The 16,485-nt window shown below is 50.7% G+C and overlaps 9 non-coding genes across 9 annotated transcripts; all 9 read left to right on the top strand.

Moving 5' to 3' along the window:
* Positions 1–618: 618 nt before the first annotated feature.
* Trnal-uaa (transfer RNA leucine (anticodon UAA)) lies at positions 619–702 on the top strand. Its single transcript has one exon. It is a non-coding gene; the product is annotated as a tRNA-Leu (tRNA).
* A 1,766-nt stretch (positions 703–2,468) lies between these two features.
* On the top strand, positions 2,469–2,552 carry Trnal-uaa (transfer RNA leucine (anticodon UAA)). The gene has a single exon. It is a non-coding gene; the product is annotated as a tRNA-Leu (tRNA).
* Positions 2,553–4,318: 1,766 nt separating this feature from the next.
* Trnal-uaa (transfer RNA leucine (anticodon UAA)) lies at positions 4,319–4,402 on the top strand. Its single transcript has one exon. It is a non-coding gene; the product is annotated as a tRNA-Leu (tRNA).
* A 1,766-nt stretch (positions 4,403–6,168) lies between these two features.
* Positions 6,169–6,252, top strand: Trnal-uaa (transfer RNA leucine (anticodon UAA)). The gene has a single exon. It is a non-coding gene; the product is annotated as a tRNA-Leu (tRNA).
* Positions 6,253–8,018: 1,766 nt separating this feature from the next.
* Positions 8,019–8,102, top strand: Trnal-uaa (transfer RNA leucine (anticodon UAA)). Its single transcript has one exon. It is a non-coding gene; the product is annotated as a tRNA-Leu (tRNA).
* A 1,766-nt stretch (positions 8,103–9,868) lies between these two features.
* On the top strand, positions 9,869–9,952 carry Trnal-uaa (transfer RNA leucine (anticodon UAA)). Its single transcript has one exon. It is a non-coding gene; the product is annotated as a tRNA-Leu (tRNA).
* A 1,766-nt stretch (positions 9,953–11,718) lies between these two features.
* On the top strand, positions 11,719–11,802 carry Trnal-uaa (transfer RNA leucine (anticodon UAA)). Its single transcript has one exon. It is a non-coding gene; the product is annotated as a tRNA-Leu (tRNA).
* A 1,766-nt stretch (positions 11,803–13,568) lies between these two features.
* On the top strand, positions 13,569–13,652 carry Trnal-uaa (transfer RNA leucine (anticodon UAA)). The gene has a single exon. It is a non-coding gene; the product is annotated as a tRNA-Leu (tRNA).
* A 1,766-nt stretch (positions 13,653–15,418) lies between these two features.
* Trnal-uaa (transfer RNA leucine (anticodon UAA)) lies at positions 15,419–15,502 on the top strand. Its single transcript has one exon. It is a non-coding gene; the product is annotated as a tRNA-Leu (tRNA).
* The last annotated feature ends 983 nt before the right edge of the window (positions 15,503–16,485 follow it).

The raw sequence follows: 16,485 nt of genomic DNA, 5'->3' as shown, positions 1-16,485 counted from the left end.
CCTCCTGGCGCCAGAGGACGAAGGCTATCTCGCTGTAGGCGCTCAACGCCGAGTGGAAGGCGAGCACATCTGAACCCGTTTTCCTGGTGCTGCTAGGGCGATATACTGTGACTAGGCGCAGAACTGACTTCCACTGAAGAAATCTGCCCTTTAATGCACATCAGGGCCAACACGAAATTTCTAATATGCAGTACTCACTGACGATCCAAAGACGTTTCAGTACGTATGCGTCGGTACCGCCGGGGCAGTGCCTAAGTATTGTAAAGTGAAGGTCGACAGTTCCATCCTCACACGAAGTATTTCATTGGCTTCCCACGAGTACGTAATGCACAGCGTGGCTGTTGCTAGGAAACGGCCTTAGATGCCGTTTGCTAATATCTGCTTTCTTTTGCGTCAATGTGGAAATTATCCTATTACTAAATACAGTTGTGCTAGTTACAGTTCAAACTGGATACGGCGGAAGAGCGCGGGATGCGTTTCCTACGCCACATCTGACATTGCGCCTTAAATATTGTAAGACTGACATAATTCCGTCCTACCGAAAAAAGAAACAGATTTCGCAGTCAGGTTCTTGAGATAATGCTAGAGACGGAAGTCACTGGGGCTGTTGTCTCACACGTCAGATTGGCCGAGCGGTCTAAGGCGCCAGATTTAAGCTCTGGTTCCCGAAAGGGAGCGTGGGTTCGAACCCCACATCTGACAATGCATTTTAATCATTCAGAAACTAACCTACTCCATTCATGTTGTAGAACAAGTAAATTACGCAGAAACACGCCATGGAGGTATTGCTAGGGAAGACAGTGACAGCAGTGCTGGCGTCTCACGTCCCATAGGCTGAGCAGTCGAAAAGAAATAGCGGAACATACTTTTCCTGTGTCGAGTTTTACCTCTTCTCACGGACGTTTCCGTGGTCGTTGTGTTGTGGCTCTGGGCTCGAAGCGACAGGCGAAAATGAGTCAACAGTGACACGTAAGTGTTTCAATGAATGGCAGGGCCGTAATAAAGATAGATGAAACGGCGGTTGGGGTAGTGGAGTCCTGAAGCGGCCGTATTGCGCGGGCAATAAGCTCACCAAGTTAGAGTGTTATTATGCTAATAACGAGGGGGCTGTGGGTTCGATCCCACCAAGGGCTATTCCATTTTGTTTCCCTAAAAGGCAAATCCCAAGTGATCTGTACAAGGACTAAGGCGTCCGCCCGTCTGGCGACGTTCTCGCCAACTTGTATGCCACGCCAAAGACACGGGTCCATGCCCGATCACCGAAATTCGACAGCGTTGGGCGTGGTTAGTACTCAGGTGGGTGACCACCTAGGAAGTCCGCGAGCTATTGGTTTCTTCAGTTTTGCCTTTTTCCTTAGTTTTTGAGTCTGCTGCGCGGAAATCCTGCGGTCCAGCACGCTGACACCTCTCTTGCTTCTCGGTACGCACAGGGGCGAACCTGCGGCCACTGTCAAATGAAAGAGTCCGTTGTGTGTTTGTCGATTTGGCGTCTCCCAGTCGTTTCTAGCGCCAGTCCTCTACATATACGGCCATTTGCAAGCGTCAGCTTTCGCGTCAGCCGAGCAAAGTCGAGACAAGTCGACACATGAGGACACACGATGCTGTGAATCGTAATCCGCACTAGCCTTCGCGGAGCGAGACGAGGGGTGGAGGAAAACCATTCGTACCACAACTGTTCGGAAATTCGAAGATCAAGTAGCGTTGAACACACTCTCCTGAGTAAAGGAGACAACTTCCGTGTGGTGTCCGGGTTTCGAACCCGGATCAGCTACTTGGGAAGCAACCACGCTGACCGACACACCACCACTGCCTTCCGCTACAAGCTGTTTGCGCCGTGATGTGTCGCCTTCCCTCCTGGCGCCAGAGGACGAAGGCTATCTCGCTGTAGGCGCTCAACGCCGAGTGGAAGGCGAGCACATCTGAACCCGTTTTCCTGGTGCTGCTAGGGCGATATACTGTGACTAGGCGCAGAACTGACTTCCACTGAAGAAATCTGCCCTTTAATGCACATCAGGGCCAACACGAAATTTCTAATATGCAGTACTCACTGACGATCCAAAGACGTTTCAGTACGTATGCGTCGGTACCGCCGGGGCAGTGCCTAAGTATTGTAAAGTGAAGGTCGACAGTTCCATCCTCACACGAAGTATTTCATTGGCTTCCCACGAGTACGTAATGCACAGCGTGGCTGTTGCTAGGAAACGGCCTTAGATGCCGTTTGCTAATATCTGCTTTCTTTTGCGTCAATGTGGAAATTATCCTATTACTAAATACAGTTGTGCTAGTTACAGTTCAAACTGGATACGGCGGAAGAGCGCGGGATGCGTTTCCTACGCCACATCTGACATTGCGCCTTAAATATTGTAAGACTGACATAATTCCGTCCTACCGAAAAAAGAAACAGATTTCGCAGTCAGGTTCTTGAGATAATGCTAGAGACGGAAGTCACTGGGGCTGTTGTCTCACACGTCAGATTGGCCGAGCGGTCTAAGGCGCCAGATTTAAGCTCTGGTTCCCGAAAGGGAGCGTGGGTTCGAACCCCACATCTGACAATGCATTTTAATCATTCAGAAACTAACCTACTCCATTCATGTTGTAGAACAAGTAAATTACGCAGAAACACGCCATGGAGGTATTGCTAGGGAAGACAGTGACAGCAGTGCTGGCGTCTCACGTCCCATAGGCTGAGCAGTCGAAAAGAAATAGCGGAACATACTTTTCCTGTGTCGAGTTTTACCTCTTCTCACGGACGTTTCCGTGGTCGTTGTGTTGTGGCTCTGGGCTCGAAGCGACAGGCGAAAATGAGTCAACAGTGACACGTAAGTGTTTCAATGAATGGCAGGGCCGTAATAAAGATAGATGAAACGGCGGTTGGGGTAGTGGAGTCCTGAAGCGGCCGTATTGCGCGGGCAATAAGCTCACCAAGTTAGAGTGTTATTATGCTAATAACGAGGGGGCTGTGGGTTCGATCCCACCAAGGGCTATTCCATTTTGTTTCCCTAAAAGGCAAATCCCAAGTGATCTGTACAAGGACTAAGGCGTCCGCCCGTCTGGCGACGTTCTCGCCAACTTGTATGCCACGCCAAAGACACGGGTCCATGCCCGATCACCGAAATTCGACAGCGTTGGGCGTGGTTAGTACTCAGGTGGGTGACCACCTAGGAAGTCCGCGAGCTATTGGTTTCTTCAGTTTTGCCTTTTTCCTTAGTTTTTGAGTCTGCTGCGCGGAAATCCTGCGGTCCAGCACGCTGACACCTCTCTTGCTTCTCGGTACGCACAGGGGCGAACCTGCGGCCACTGTCAAATGAAAGAGTCCGTTGTGTGTTTGTCGATTTGGCGTCTCCCAGTCGTTTCTAGCGCCAGTCCTCTACATATACGGCCATTTGCAAGCGTCAGCTTTCGCGTCAGCCGAGCAAAGTCGAGACAAGTCGACACATGAGGACACACGATGCTGTGAATCGTAATCCGCACTAGCCTTCGCGGAGCGAGACGAGGGGTGGAGGAAAACCATTCGTACCACAACTGTTCGGAAATTCGAAGATCAAGTAGCGTTGAACACACTCTCCTGAGTAAAGGAGACAACTTCCGTGTGGTGTCCGGGTTTCGAACCCGGATCAGCTACTTGGGAAGCAACCACGCTGACCGACACACCACCACTGCCTTCCGCTACAAGCTGTTTGCGCCGTGATGTGTCGCCTTCCCTCCTGGCGCCAGAGGACGAAGGCTATCTCGCTGTAGGCGCTCAACGCCGAGTGGAAGGCGAGCACATCTGAACCCGTTTTCCTGGTGCTGCTAGGGCGATATACTGTGACTAGGCGCAGAACTGACTTCCACTGAAGAAATCTGCCCTTTAATGCACATCAGGGCCAACACGAAATTTCTAATATGCAGTACTCACTGACGATCCAAAGACGTTTCAGTACGTATGCGTCGGTACCGCCGGGGCAGTGCCTAAGTATTGTAAAGTGAAGGTCGACAGTTCCATCCTCACACGAAGTATTTCATTGGCTTCCCACGAGTACGTAATGCACAGCGTGGCTGTTGCTAGGAAACGGCCTTAGATGCCGTTTGCTAATATCTGCTTTCTTTTGCGTCAATGTGGAAATTATCCTATTACTAAATACAGTTGTGCTAGTTACAGTTCAAACTGGATACGACGGAAGAGCGCGGGATGCGTTTCCTACGCCACATCTGACATTGCGCCTTAAATATTGTAAGACTGACATAATTCCGTCCTACCGAAAAAAGAAACAGATTTCGCAGTCAGGTTCTTGAGATAATGCTAGAGACGGAAGTCACTGGGGCTGTTGTCTCACACGTCAGATTGGCCGAGCGGTCTAGGGCGCCAGATTTAAGCTCTGGTTCCCGAAAGGGAGCGTGGGTTCGAACCCCACATCTGACAATGCATTTTAATCATTCAGAAACTAACCTACTCCATTCATGTTGTAGAACAAGTAAATTACGCAGAAACACGCCATGGAGGTTTTGCTAGGGAAGACAGTGACAGCAGTGCTGGCGTCTCACGTCCCATAGGCTGAGCAGTCGAAAAGAAATAGCGGAACATACTTTTCCTGTGTCGAGTTTTACCTCTTCTCACGGACGTTTCCGTGGTCGTTGTGTTGTGGCTCTGGGCTCGAAGCGACAGGCGAAAATGAGTCAACAGTGACACGTAAGTGTTTCAATGAATGGCAGGGCCTTAATAAAGATAGATGAAACGGCGGTTGGGGTAGTGGAGTCCTGAAGCGGCCGTATTGCGCGGGCAATAAGCTCACCAAGTTAGAGTGTTATTATGCTAATAACGAGGGGGCTGTGGGTTCGATCCCACCAAGGGCTATTCCATTTTGTTTCCCTAAAAGGCAAATCCCAAGTGATCTGTACAAGGACTAAGGCGTCCGCCCGTCTGGCGACGTTCTCGCCAACTTGTATGCCACGCCAAAGACACGGGTCCATGCCCGATCACCGAAATTCGACAGCGTTGGGCGTGGTTAGTACTCAGGTGGGTGACCACCTAGGAAGTCCGCGAGCTATTGGTTTCTTCAGTTTTGCCTTTTTCCTTAGTTTTTGAGTCTGCTGCGCGGAAATCCTGCGGTCCAGCACGCTGACACCTCTCTTGCTTCTCGGTACGCACAGGGGCGAACCTGCGGCCACTGTCAAATGAAAGAGTCCGTTGTGTGTTTGTCGATTTGGCGTCTCCCAGTCGTTTCTAGCGCCAGTCCTCTACATATACGGCCATTTGCAAGCGTCAGCTTCCGCGTCAGCCGAGCAAAGTCGAGACAAGTCGACACATGAGGACACACGATGCTGTGAATCGTAATCCGCACTAGCCTTCGCGGAGCGAGACGAGGGGTGGAGGAAAACCATTCGTACCACAACTGTTCGGAAATTCGAAGATCAAGTAGCGTTGAACACACTCTCCTGAGTAAAGGAGACAACTTCCGTGTGGTGTCCGGGTTTCGAACCCGGATCAGCTACTTGGGAAGCAACCACGCTGACCGACACACCACCACTGCCTTCCGCTACAAGCTGTTTGCGCCGTGATGTGTCGCCTTCCCTCCTGGCGCCAGAGGACGAAGGCTATCTCGCTGTAGGCGCTCAACGCCGAGTGGAAGGCGAGCACATCTGAACCCGTTTTCCTGGTGCTGCTAGGGCGATATACTGTGACTAGGCGCAGAACTGACTTCCACTGAAGAAATCTGCCCTTTAATGCACATCAGGGCCAACACGAAATTTCTAATATGCAGTACTCACTGACGATCCAAAGACGTTTCAGTACGTATGCGTCGGTACCGCCGGGGCAGTGCCTAAGTATTGTAAAGTGAAGGTCGACAGTTCCATCCTCACACGAAGTATTTCATTGGCTTCCCACGAGTACGTAATGCACAGCGTGGCTGTTGCTAGGAAACGGCCTTAGATGCCGTTTGCTAATATCTGCTTTCTTTTGCGTCAATGTGGAAATTATCCTATTACTAAATACAGTTGTGCTAGTTACAGTTCAAACTGGATACGGCGGAAGAGCGCGGGATGCGTTTCCTACGCCACATCTGACATTGCGCCTTAAATATTGTAAGACTGACATAATTCCGTCCTACCGAAAAAAGAAACAGATTTCGCAGTCAGGTTCTTGAGATAATGCTAGAGACGGAAGTCACTGGGGCTGTTGTCTCACACGTCAGATTGGCCGAGCGGTCTAAGGCGCCAGATTTAAGCTCTGGTTCCCGAAAGGGAGCGTGGGTTCGAACCCCACATCTGACAATGCATTTTAATCATTCAGAAACTAACCTACTCCATTCATGTTGTAGAACAAGTAAATTACGCAGAAACACGCCATGGAGGTATTGCTAGGGAAGACAGTGACAGCAGTGCTGGCGTCTCACGTCCCATAGGCTGAGCAGTCGAAAAGAAATAGCGGAACATACTTTTCCTGTGTCGAGTTTTACCTCTTCTCACGGACGTTTCCGTGGTCGTTGTGTTGTGGCTCTGGGCTCGAAGCGACAGGCGAAAATGAGTCAACAGTGACACGTAAGTGTTTCAATGAATGGCAGGGCCGTAATAAAGATAGATGAAACGGCGGTTGGGGTAGTGGAGTCCTGAAGCGGCCGTATTGCGCGGGCAATAAGCTCACCAAGTTAGAGTGTTATTATGCTAATAACGAGGGGGCTGTGGGTTCGATCCCACCAAGGGCTATTCCATTTTGTTTCCCTAAAAGGCAAATCCCAAGTGATCTGTACAAGGACTAAGGCGTCCGCCCGTCTGGCGACGTTCTCGCCAACTTGTATGCCACGCCAAAGACACGGGTCCATGCCCGATCACCGAAATTCGACAGCGTTGGGCGTGGTTAGTACTCAGGTGGGTGACCACCTAGGAAGTCCGCGAGCTATTGGTTTCTTCAGTTTTGCCTTTTTCCTTAGTTTTTGAGTCTGCTGCGCGGAAATCCTGCGGTCCAGCACGCTGACACCTCTCTTGCTTCTCGGTACGCACAGGGGCGAACCTGCGGCCACTGTCAAATGAAAGAGTCCGTTGTGTGTTTGTCGATTTGGCGTCTCCCAGTCGTTTCTAGCGCCAGTCCTCTACATATACGGCCATTTGCAAGCGTCAGCTTTCGCGTCAGCCGAGCAAAGTCGAGACAAGTCGACACATGAGGACACACGATGCTGTGAATCGTAATCCGCACTAGCCTTCGCGGAGCGAGACGAGGGGTGGAGGAAAACCATTCGTACCACAACTGTTCGGAAATTCGAAGATCAAGTAGCGTTGAACACACTCTCCTGAGTAAAGGAGACAACTTCCGTGTGGTGTCCGGGTTTCGAACCCGGATCAGCTACTTGGGAAGCAACCACGCTGACCGACACACCACCACTGCCTTCCGCTACAAGCTGTTTGCGCCGTGATGTGTCGCCTTCCCTCCTGGCGCCAGAGGACGAAGGCTATCTCGCTGTAGGCGCTCAACGCCGAGTGGAAGGCGAGCACATCTGAACCCGTTTTCCTGGTGCTGCTAGGGCGATATACTGTGACTAGGCGCAGAACTGACTTCCACTGAAGAAATCTGCCCTTTAATGCACATCAGGGCCAACACGAAATTTCTAATATGCAGTACTCACTGACGATCCAAAGACGTTTCAGTACGTATGCGTCGGTACCGCCGGGGCAGTGCCTAAGTATTGTAAAGTGAAGGTCGACAGTTCCATCCTCACACGAAGTATTTCATTGGCTTCCCACGAGTACGTAATGCACAGCGTGGCTGTTGCTAGGAAACGGCCTTAGATGCCGTTTGCTAATATCTGCTTTCTTTTGCGTCAATGTGGAAATTATCCTATTACTAAATACAGTTGTGCTAGTTACAGTTCAAACTGGATACGACGGAAGAGCGCGGGATGCGTTTCCTACGCCACATCTGACATTGCGCCTTAAATATTGTAAGACTGACATAATTCCGTCCTACCGAAAAAAGAAACAGATTTCGCAGTCAGGTTCTTGAGATAATGCTAGAGACGGAAGTCACTGGGGCTGTTGTCTCACACGTCAGATTGGCCGAGCGGTCTAGGGCGCCAGATTTAAGCTCTGCTTCCCGAAAGGGAGCGTGGGTTCGAACCCCACATCTGACAATGCATTTTAATCATTCAGAAACTAACCTACTCCATTCATGTTGTAGAACAAGTAAATTACGCAGAAACACGCCATGGAGGTTTTGCTAGGGAAGACAGTGACAGCAGTGCTGGCGTCTCACGTCCCATAGGCTGAGCAGTCGAAAAGAAATAGCGGAACATACTTTTCCTGTGTCGAGTTTTACCTCTTCTCACGGACGTTTCCGTGGTCGTTGTGTTGTGGCTCTGGGCTCGAAGCGACAGGCGAAAATGAGTCAACAGTGACACGTAAGTGTTTCAATGAATGGCAGGGCCTTAATAAAGATAGATGAAACGGCGGTTGGGGTAGTGGAGTCCTGAAGCGGCCGTATTGCGCGGGCAATAAGCTCACCAAGTTAGAGTGTTATTATGCTAATAACGAGGGGGCTGTGGGTTCGATCCCACCAAGGGCTATTCCATTTTGTTTCCCTAAAAGGCAAATCCCAAGTGATCTGTACAAGGACTAAGGCGTCCGCCCGTCTGGCGACGTTCTCGCCAACTTGTATGCCACGCCAAAGACACGGGTCCATGCCCGATCACCGAAATTCGACAGCGTTGGGCGTGGTTAGTACTCAGGTGGGTGACCACCTAGGAAGTCCGCGAGCTATTGGTTTCTTCAGTTTTGCCTTTTTCCTTAGTTTTTGAGTCTGCTGCGCGGAAATCCTGCGGTCCAGCACGCTGACACCTCTCTTGCTTCTCGGTACGCACAGGGGCGAACCTGCGGCCACTGTCAAATGAAAGAGTCCGTTGTGTGTTTGTCGATTTGGCGTCTCCCAGTCGTTTCTAGCGCCAGTCCTCTACATATACGGCCATTTGCAAGCGTCAGCTTTCGCGTCAGCCGAGCAAAGTCGAGACAAGTCGACACATGAGGACACACGATGCTGTGAATCGTAATCCGCACTAGCCTTCGCGGAGCGAGACGAGGGGTGGAGGAAAACCATTCGTACCACAACTGTTCGGAAATTCGAAGATCAAGTAGCGTTGAACACACTCTCCTGAGTAAAGGAGACAACTTCCGTGTGGTGTCCGGGTTTCGAACCCGGATCAGCTACTTGGGAAGCAACCACGCTGACCGACACACCACCACTGCCTTCCGCTACAAGCTGTTTGCGCCGTGATGTGTCGCCTTCCCTCCTGGCGCCAGAGGACGAAGGCTATCTCGCTGTAGGCGCTCAACGCCGAGTGGAAGGCGAGCACATCTGAACCCGTTTTCCTGGTGCTGCTAGGGCGATATACTGTGACTAGGCGCAGAACTGACTTCCACTGAAGAAATCTGCCCTTTAATGCACATCAGGGCCAACACGAAATTTCTAATATGCAGTACTCACTGACGATCCAAAGACGTTTCAGTACGTATGCGTCGGTACCGCCGGGGCAGTGCCTAAGTATTGTAAAGTGAAGGTCGACAGTTCCATCCTCACACGAAGTATTTCATTGGCTTCCCACGAGTACGTAATGCACAGCGTGGCTGTTGCTAGGAAACGGCCTTAGATGCCGTTTGCTAATATCTGCTTTCTTTTGCGTCAATGTGGAAATTATCCTATTACTAAATACAGTTGTGCTAGTTACAGTTCAAACTGGATACGACGGAAGAGCGCGGGATGCGTTTCCTACGCCACATCTGACATTGCGCCTTAAATATTGTAAGACTGACATAATTCCGTCCTACCGAAAAAAGAAACAGATTTCGCAGTCAGGTTCTTGAGATAATGCTAGAGACGGAAGTCACTGGGGCTGTTGTCTCACACGTCAGATTGGCCTAGCGGTCTAAGGCGCCAGATTTAAGCTCTGGTTCCCGAAAGGGAGCGTGGGTTCGAACCCCACATCTGACAATGCATTTTAATCATTCAGAAACTAACCTACTCCATTCATGTTGTAGAACAAGTAAATTACGCAGAAACACGCCATGGAGGTTTTGCTAGGGAAGACAGTGACAGCAGTGCTGGCGTCTCACGTCCCATAGGCTGAGCAGTCGAAAAGAAATAGCGGAACATACTTTTCCTGTGTCGAGTTTTACCTCTTCTCACGGACGTTTCCGTGGTCGTTGTGTTGTGGCTCTGGGCTCGAAGCGACAGGCGAAAATGAGTCAACAGTGACACGTAAGTGTTTCAATGAATGGCAGGGCCTTAATAAAGATAGATGAAACGGCGGTTGGGGTAGTGGAGTCCTGAAGCGGCCGTATTGCGCGGGCAATAAGCTCACCAAGTTAGAGTGTTATTATGCTAATAACGAGGGGGCTGTGGGTTCGATCCCACCAAGGGCTATTCCATTTTGTTTCCCTAAAAGGCAAATCCCAAGTGATCTGTACAAGGACTAAGGCGTCCGCCCGTCTGGCGACGTTCTCGCCAACTTGTATGCCACGCCAAAGACACGGGTCCATGCCCGATCACCGAAATTCGACAGCGTTGGGCGTGGTTAGTACTCAGGTGGGTGACCACCTAGGAAGTCCGCGAGCTATTGGTTTCTTCAGTTTTGCCTTTTTCCTTAGTTTTTGAGTCTGCTGCGCGGAAATCCTGCGGTCCAGCACGCTGACACCTCTCTTGCTTCTCGGTACGCACAGGGGCGAACCTGCGGCCACTGTCAAATGAAAGAGTCCGTTGTGTGTTTGTCGATTTGGCGTCTCCCAGTCGTTTCTAGCGCCAGTCCTCTACATATACGGCCATTTGCAAGCGTCAGCTTTCGCGTCAGCCGAGCAAAGTCGAGACAAGTCGACACATGAGGACACACGATGCTGTGAATCGTAATCCGCACTAGCCTTCGCGGAGCGAGACGAGGGGTGGAGGAAAACCATTCGTACCACAACTGTTCGGAAATTCGAAGATCAAGTAGCGTTGAACACACTCTCCTGAGTAAAGGAGACAACTTCCGTGTGGTGTCCGGGTTTCGAACCCGGATCAGCTACTTGGGAAGCAACCACGCTGACCGACACACCACCACTGCCTTCCGCTACAAGCTGTTTGCGCCGTGATGTGTCGCCTTCCCTCCTGGCGCCAGAGGACGAAGGCTATCTCGCTGTAGGCGCTCAACGCCGAGTGGAAGGCGAGCACATCTGAACCCGTTTTCCTGGTGCTGCTAGGGCGATATACTGTGACTAGGCGCAGAACTGACTTCCACTGAAGAAATCTGCCCTTTAATGCACATCAGGGCCAACACGAAATTTCTAATATGCAGTACTCACTGACGATCCAAAGACGTTTCAGTACGTATGCGTCGGTACCGCCGGGGCAGTGCCTAAGTATTGTAAAGTGAAGGTCGACAGTTCCATCCTCACACGAAGTATTTCATTGGCTTCCCACGAGTACGTAATGCACAGCGTGGCTGTTGCTAGGAAACGGCCTTAGATGCCGTTTGCTAATATCTGCTTTCTTTTGCGTCAATGTGGAAATTATCCTATTACTAAATACAGTTGTGCTAGTTACAGTTCAAACTGGATACGACGGAAGAGCGCGGGATGCGTTTCCTACGCCACATCTGACATTGCGCCTTAAATATTGTAAGACTGACATAATTACGTCCTACCGAAAAAAGAAACAGATTTCGCAGTCAGGTTCTTGAGATAATGCTAGAGACGGAAGTCACTGGGGCTGTTGTCTCACACGTCAGATTGGCCTAGCGGTCTAAGGCGCCAGATTTAAGCTCTGGTTCCCGAAAGGGAGCGTGGGTTCGAACCCCACATCTGACAATGCATTTTAATCATTCAGAAACTAACCTACTCCATTCATGTTGTAGAACAAGTAAATTACGCAGAAACACGCCATGGAGGTTTTGCTAGGGAAGACAGTGACAGCAGTGCTGGCGTCTCACGTCCCATAGGCTGAGCAGTCGAAAAGAAATAGCGGAACATACTTTTCCTGTGTCGAGTTTTACCTCTTCTCACGGACGTTTCCGTGGTCGTTGTGTTGTGGCTCTGGGCTCGAAGCGACAGGCGAAAATGAGTCAACAGTGACACGTAAGTGTTTCAATGAATGGCAGGGCCTTAATAAAGATAGATGAAACGGCGGTTGGGGTAGTGGAGTCCTGAAGCGGCCGTATTGCGCGGGCAATAAGCTCACCAAGTTAGAGTGTTATTATGCTAATAACGAGGGGGCTGTGGGTTCGATCCCACCAAGGGCTATTCCATTTTGTTTCCCTAAAAGGCAAATCCCAAGTGATCTGTACAAGGACTAAGGCGTCCGCCCGTCTGGCGACGTTCTCGCCAACTTGTATGCCACGCCAAAGACACGGGTCCATGCCCGATCACCGAAATTCGACAGCGTTGGGCGTGGTTAGTACTCAGGTGGGTGACCACCTAGGAAGTCCGCGAGCTATTGGTTTCTTCAGTTTTGCCTTTTTCCTTAGTTTTTGAGTCTGCTGCGCGGAAATCCTGCGGTCCAGCACGCTGACACCTCTCTTGCTTCTCGGTACGCACAGGGGCGAACCTGCGGCCACTGTCAAATGAAAGAGTCCGTTGTGTGTTTGTCGATTTGGCGTCTCCCAGTCGTTTCTAGCGCCAGTCCTCTACATATACGGCCATTTGCAAGCGTCAGCTTCCGCGTCAGCCGAGCAAAGTCGAGACAAGTCGACACATGAGGACACACGATGCTGTGAATCGTAATCCGCACTAGCCTTCGCGGAGCGAGACGAGGGGTGGAGGAAAACCATTCGTACCACAACTGTTCGGAAATTCGAAGATCAAGTAGCGTTGAACACACTCTCCTGAGTAAAGGAGACAACTTCCGTGTGGTGTCCGGGTTTCGAACCCGGATCAGCTACTTGGGAAGCAACCACGCTGACCGACACACCACCACTGCCTTCCGCTACAAGCTGTTTGCGCCGTGATGTGTCGCCTTCCCTCCTGGCGCCAGAGGACGAAGGCTATCTCGCTGTAGGCGCTCAACGCCGAGTGGAAGGCGAGCACATCTGAACCCGTTTTCCTGGTGCTGCTAGGGCGATATACTGTGACTAGGCGCAGAACTGACTTCCACTGAAGAAATCTGCCCTTTAATGCACATCAGGGCCAACACGAAATTTCTAATATGCAGTACTCACTGACGATCCAAAGACGTTTCAGTACGTATGCGTCGGTACCGCCGGGGCAGTGCCTAAGTATTGTAAAGTGAAGGTCGACAGTTCCATCCTCACACGAAGTATTTCATTGGCTTCCCACGAGTACGTAATGCACAGCGTGGCTGTTGCTAGGAAACGGCCTTAGATGCCGTTTGCTAATATCTGCTTTCTTTTGCGTCAATGTGGAAATTATCCTATTACTAAATACAGTTGTGCTAGTTACAGTTCAAACTGGATACGGCGGAAGAGCGCGGGATGCGTTTCCTACGCCACATCTGACATTGCGCCTTAAATATTGTAAGACTGACATAATTCCGTCCTACCGAAAAAAGAAACAGATTTCGCAGTCAGGTTCTTGAGATAATGCTAGAGACGGAAGTCACTGGGGCTGTTGTCTCACACGTCAGATTGGCCGAGCGGTCTAAGGCGCCAGATTTAAGCTCTGGTTCCCGAAAGGGAGCGTGGGTTCGAACCCCACATCTGACAATGCATTTTAATCATTCAGAAACTAACCTACTCCATTCATGTTGTAGAACAAGTAAATTACGCAGAAACACGCCATGGAGGTTTTGCTAGGGAAGACAGTGACAGCAGTGCTGGCGTCTCACGTCCCATAGGCTGAGCAGTCGAAAAGAAATAGCGGAACATACTTTTCCTGTGTCGAGTTTTACCTCTTCTCACGGACGTTTCCGTGGTCGTTGTGTTGTGGCTCTGGGCTCGAAGCGACAGGCGAAAATGAGTCAACAGTGACACGTAAGTGTTTCAATGAATGGCAGGGCCTTAATAAAGATAGATGAAACGGCGGTTGGGGTAGTGGAGTCCTGAAGCGGCCGTATTGCGCGGGCAATAAGCTCACCAAGTTAGAGTGTTATTATGCTAATAACGAGGGGGCTGTGGGTTCGATCCCACCAAGGGCTATTCCATTTTGTTTCCCTAAAAGGCAAATCCCAAGTGATCTGTACAAGGACTAAGGCGTCCGCCCGTCTGGCGACGTTCTCGCCAACTTGTATGCCACGCCAAAGACACGGGTCCATGCCCGATCACCGAAATTCGACAGCGTTGGGCGTGGTTAGTACTCAGGTGGGTGACCACCTAGGAAGTCCGCGAGCTATTGGTTTCTTCAGTTTTGCCTTTTTCCTTAGTTTTTGAGTCTGCTGCGCGGAAATCCTGCGGTCCAGCACGCTGACACCTCTCTTGCTTCTCGGTACGCACAGGGGCGAACCTGCGGCCACTGTCAAATGAAAGAGTCCGTTGTGTGTTTGTCGATTTGGCGTCTCCCAGTCGTTTCTAGCGCCAGTCCTCTACATATACGGCCATTTGCAAGCGTCAGCTTTCGCGTCAGCCGAGCAAAGTCGAGACAAGTCGACACATGAGGACACACGATGCTGTGAATCGTAATCCGCACTAGCCTTCGCGGAGCGAGACGAGGGGTGGAGGAAAACCATTCGTACCACAACTGTTCGGAAATTCGAAGATCAAGTAGCGTTGAACACACTCTCCTGAGTAAAGGAGACAACTTCCGTGTGGTGTCCGGGTTTCGAACCCGGATCAGCTACTTGGGAAGCAACCACGCTGACCGACACACCACCACTGCCTTCCGCTACAAGCTGTTTGCGCCGTGATGTGTCGCCTTCCCTCCTGGCGCCAGAGGACGAAGGCTATCTCGCTGTAGGCGCTCAACGCCGAGTGGAAGGCGAGCACATCTGAACCCGTTTTCCTGGTGCTGCTAGGGCGATATACTGTGACTAGGCGCAGAACTGACTTCCACTGAAGAAATCTGCCCTTTAATGCACATCAGGGCCAACACGAAATTTCTAATATGCAGTACTCACTGACGATCCAAAGACGTTTCAGTACGTATGCGTCGGTACCGCCGGGGCAGTGCCTAAGTATTGTAAAGTGAAGGTCGACAGTTCCATCCTCACACGAAGTATTTCATTGGCTTCCCACGAGTACGTAATGCACAGCGTGGCTGTTGCTAGGAAACGGCCTTAGATGCCGTTTGCTAATATCTGCTTTCTTTTGCGTCAATGTGGAAATTATCCTATTACTAAATACAGTTGTGCTAGTTACAGTTCAAACTGGATACGACGGAAGAGCGCGGGATGCGTTTCCTACGCCACATCTGACATTGCGCCTTAAATATTGTAAGACTGACATAATTCCGTCCTACCGAAAAAAGAAACAGATTTCGCAGTCAGGTTCTTGAGATAACGCTAGAGACGGAAGTCACTGGGGCTGTTGTCTCACACGTCAGATTGGCCGAGCGGTCTAAGGCGCCAGATTTAAGCTCTGGTTCCCGAAAGGGAGCGTGGGTTCGAACCCCACATCTGACAATGCATTTTAATCATTCAGAAACTAACCTACTCCATTCATGTTGTAGAACAAGTAAATTACGCAGAAACACGCCATGGAGGTTTTGCTAGGGAAGACAGTGACAGCAGTGCTGGCGTCTCACGTCCCATAGGCTGAGCAGTCGAAAAGAAATAGCGGAACATACTTTTCCTGTGTCGAGTTTTACCTCTTCTCACGGACGTTTCCGTGGTCGTTGTGTTGTGGCTCTGGGCTCGAAGCGACAGGCGAAAATGAGTCAACAGTGACACGTAAGTGTTTCAATGAATGGCAGGGCCTTAATAAAGATAGATGAAACGGCGGTTGGGGTAGTGGAGTCCTGAAGCGGCCGTATTGCGCGGGCAATAAGCTCACCAAGTTAGAGTGTTATTATGCTAATAACGAGGGGGCTGTGGGTTCGATCCCACCAAGGGCTATTCCATTTTGTTTCCCTAAAAGGCAAATCCCAAGTGATCTGTACAAGGACTAAGGCGTCCGCCCGTCTGGCGACGTTCTCGCCAACTTGTATGCCACGCCAAAGACACGGGTCCATGCCCGATCACCGAAATTCGACAGCGTTGGGCGTGGTTAGTACTCAGGTGGGTGACCACCTAGGAAGTCCGCGAGCTATTGGTTTCTTCAGTTTTGCCTTTTTCCTTAGTTTTTGAGTCTGCTGCGCGGAAATCCTGCGGTCCAGCACGCTGACACCTCTCTTGCTTCTCGGTACGCACAGGGGCGAACCTGCGGCCACTGTCAAATGAAAGAGTCCGTTGTGTGTTTGTCGATTTGGCGTCTCCCAGTCGTTTCTAGCGCCAGTCCTCTACATATACGGCCATTTGCAAGCGTCAGCTTTCGCGTCAGCCGAGCAAAGTCGAGACAAGTCGACACATGAGGACACACGATGCTGTGAATCGTAATCCGCACTAGCCTTCGCGGAGCGAGACGAGGGGTGGAGGAAAACCATTCGTACCACAACTGTTCGGAAATT

The sequence above is a fragment of the Schistocerca gregaria genome, chromosome 7, assembly GCF_023897955.1.
Source record: "Schistocerca gregaria isolate iqSchGreg1 chromosome 7, iqSchGreg1.2, whole genome shotgun sequence".
In the NCBI taxonomy this organism is placed as follows: domain Eukaryota; kingdom Metazoa; phylum Arthropoda; class Insecta; order Orthoptera; family Acrididae; genus Schistocerca; species Schistocerca gregaria.
This window is presented reverse-complemented; position numbering and strand designations above follow the sequence as displayed.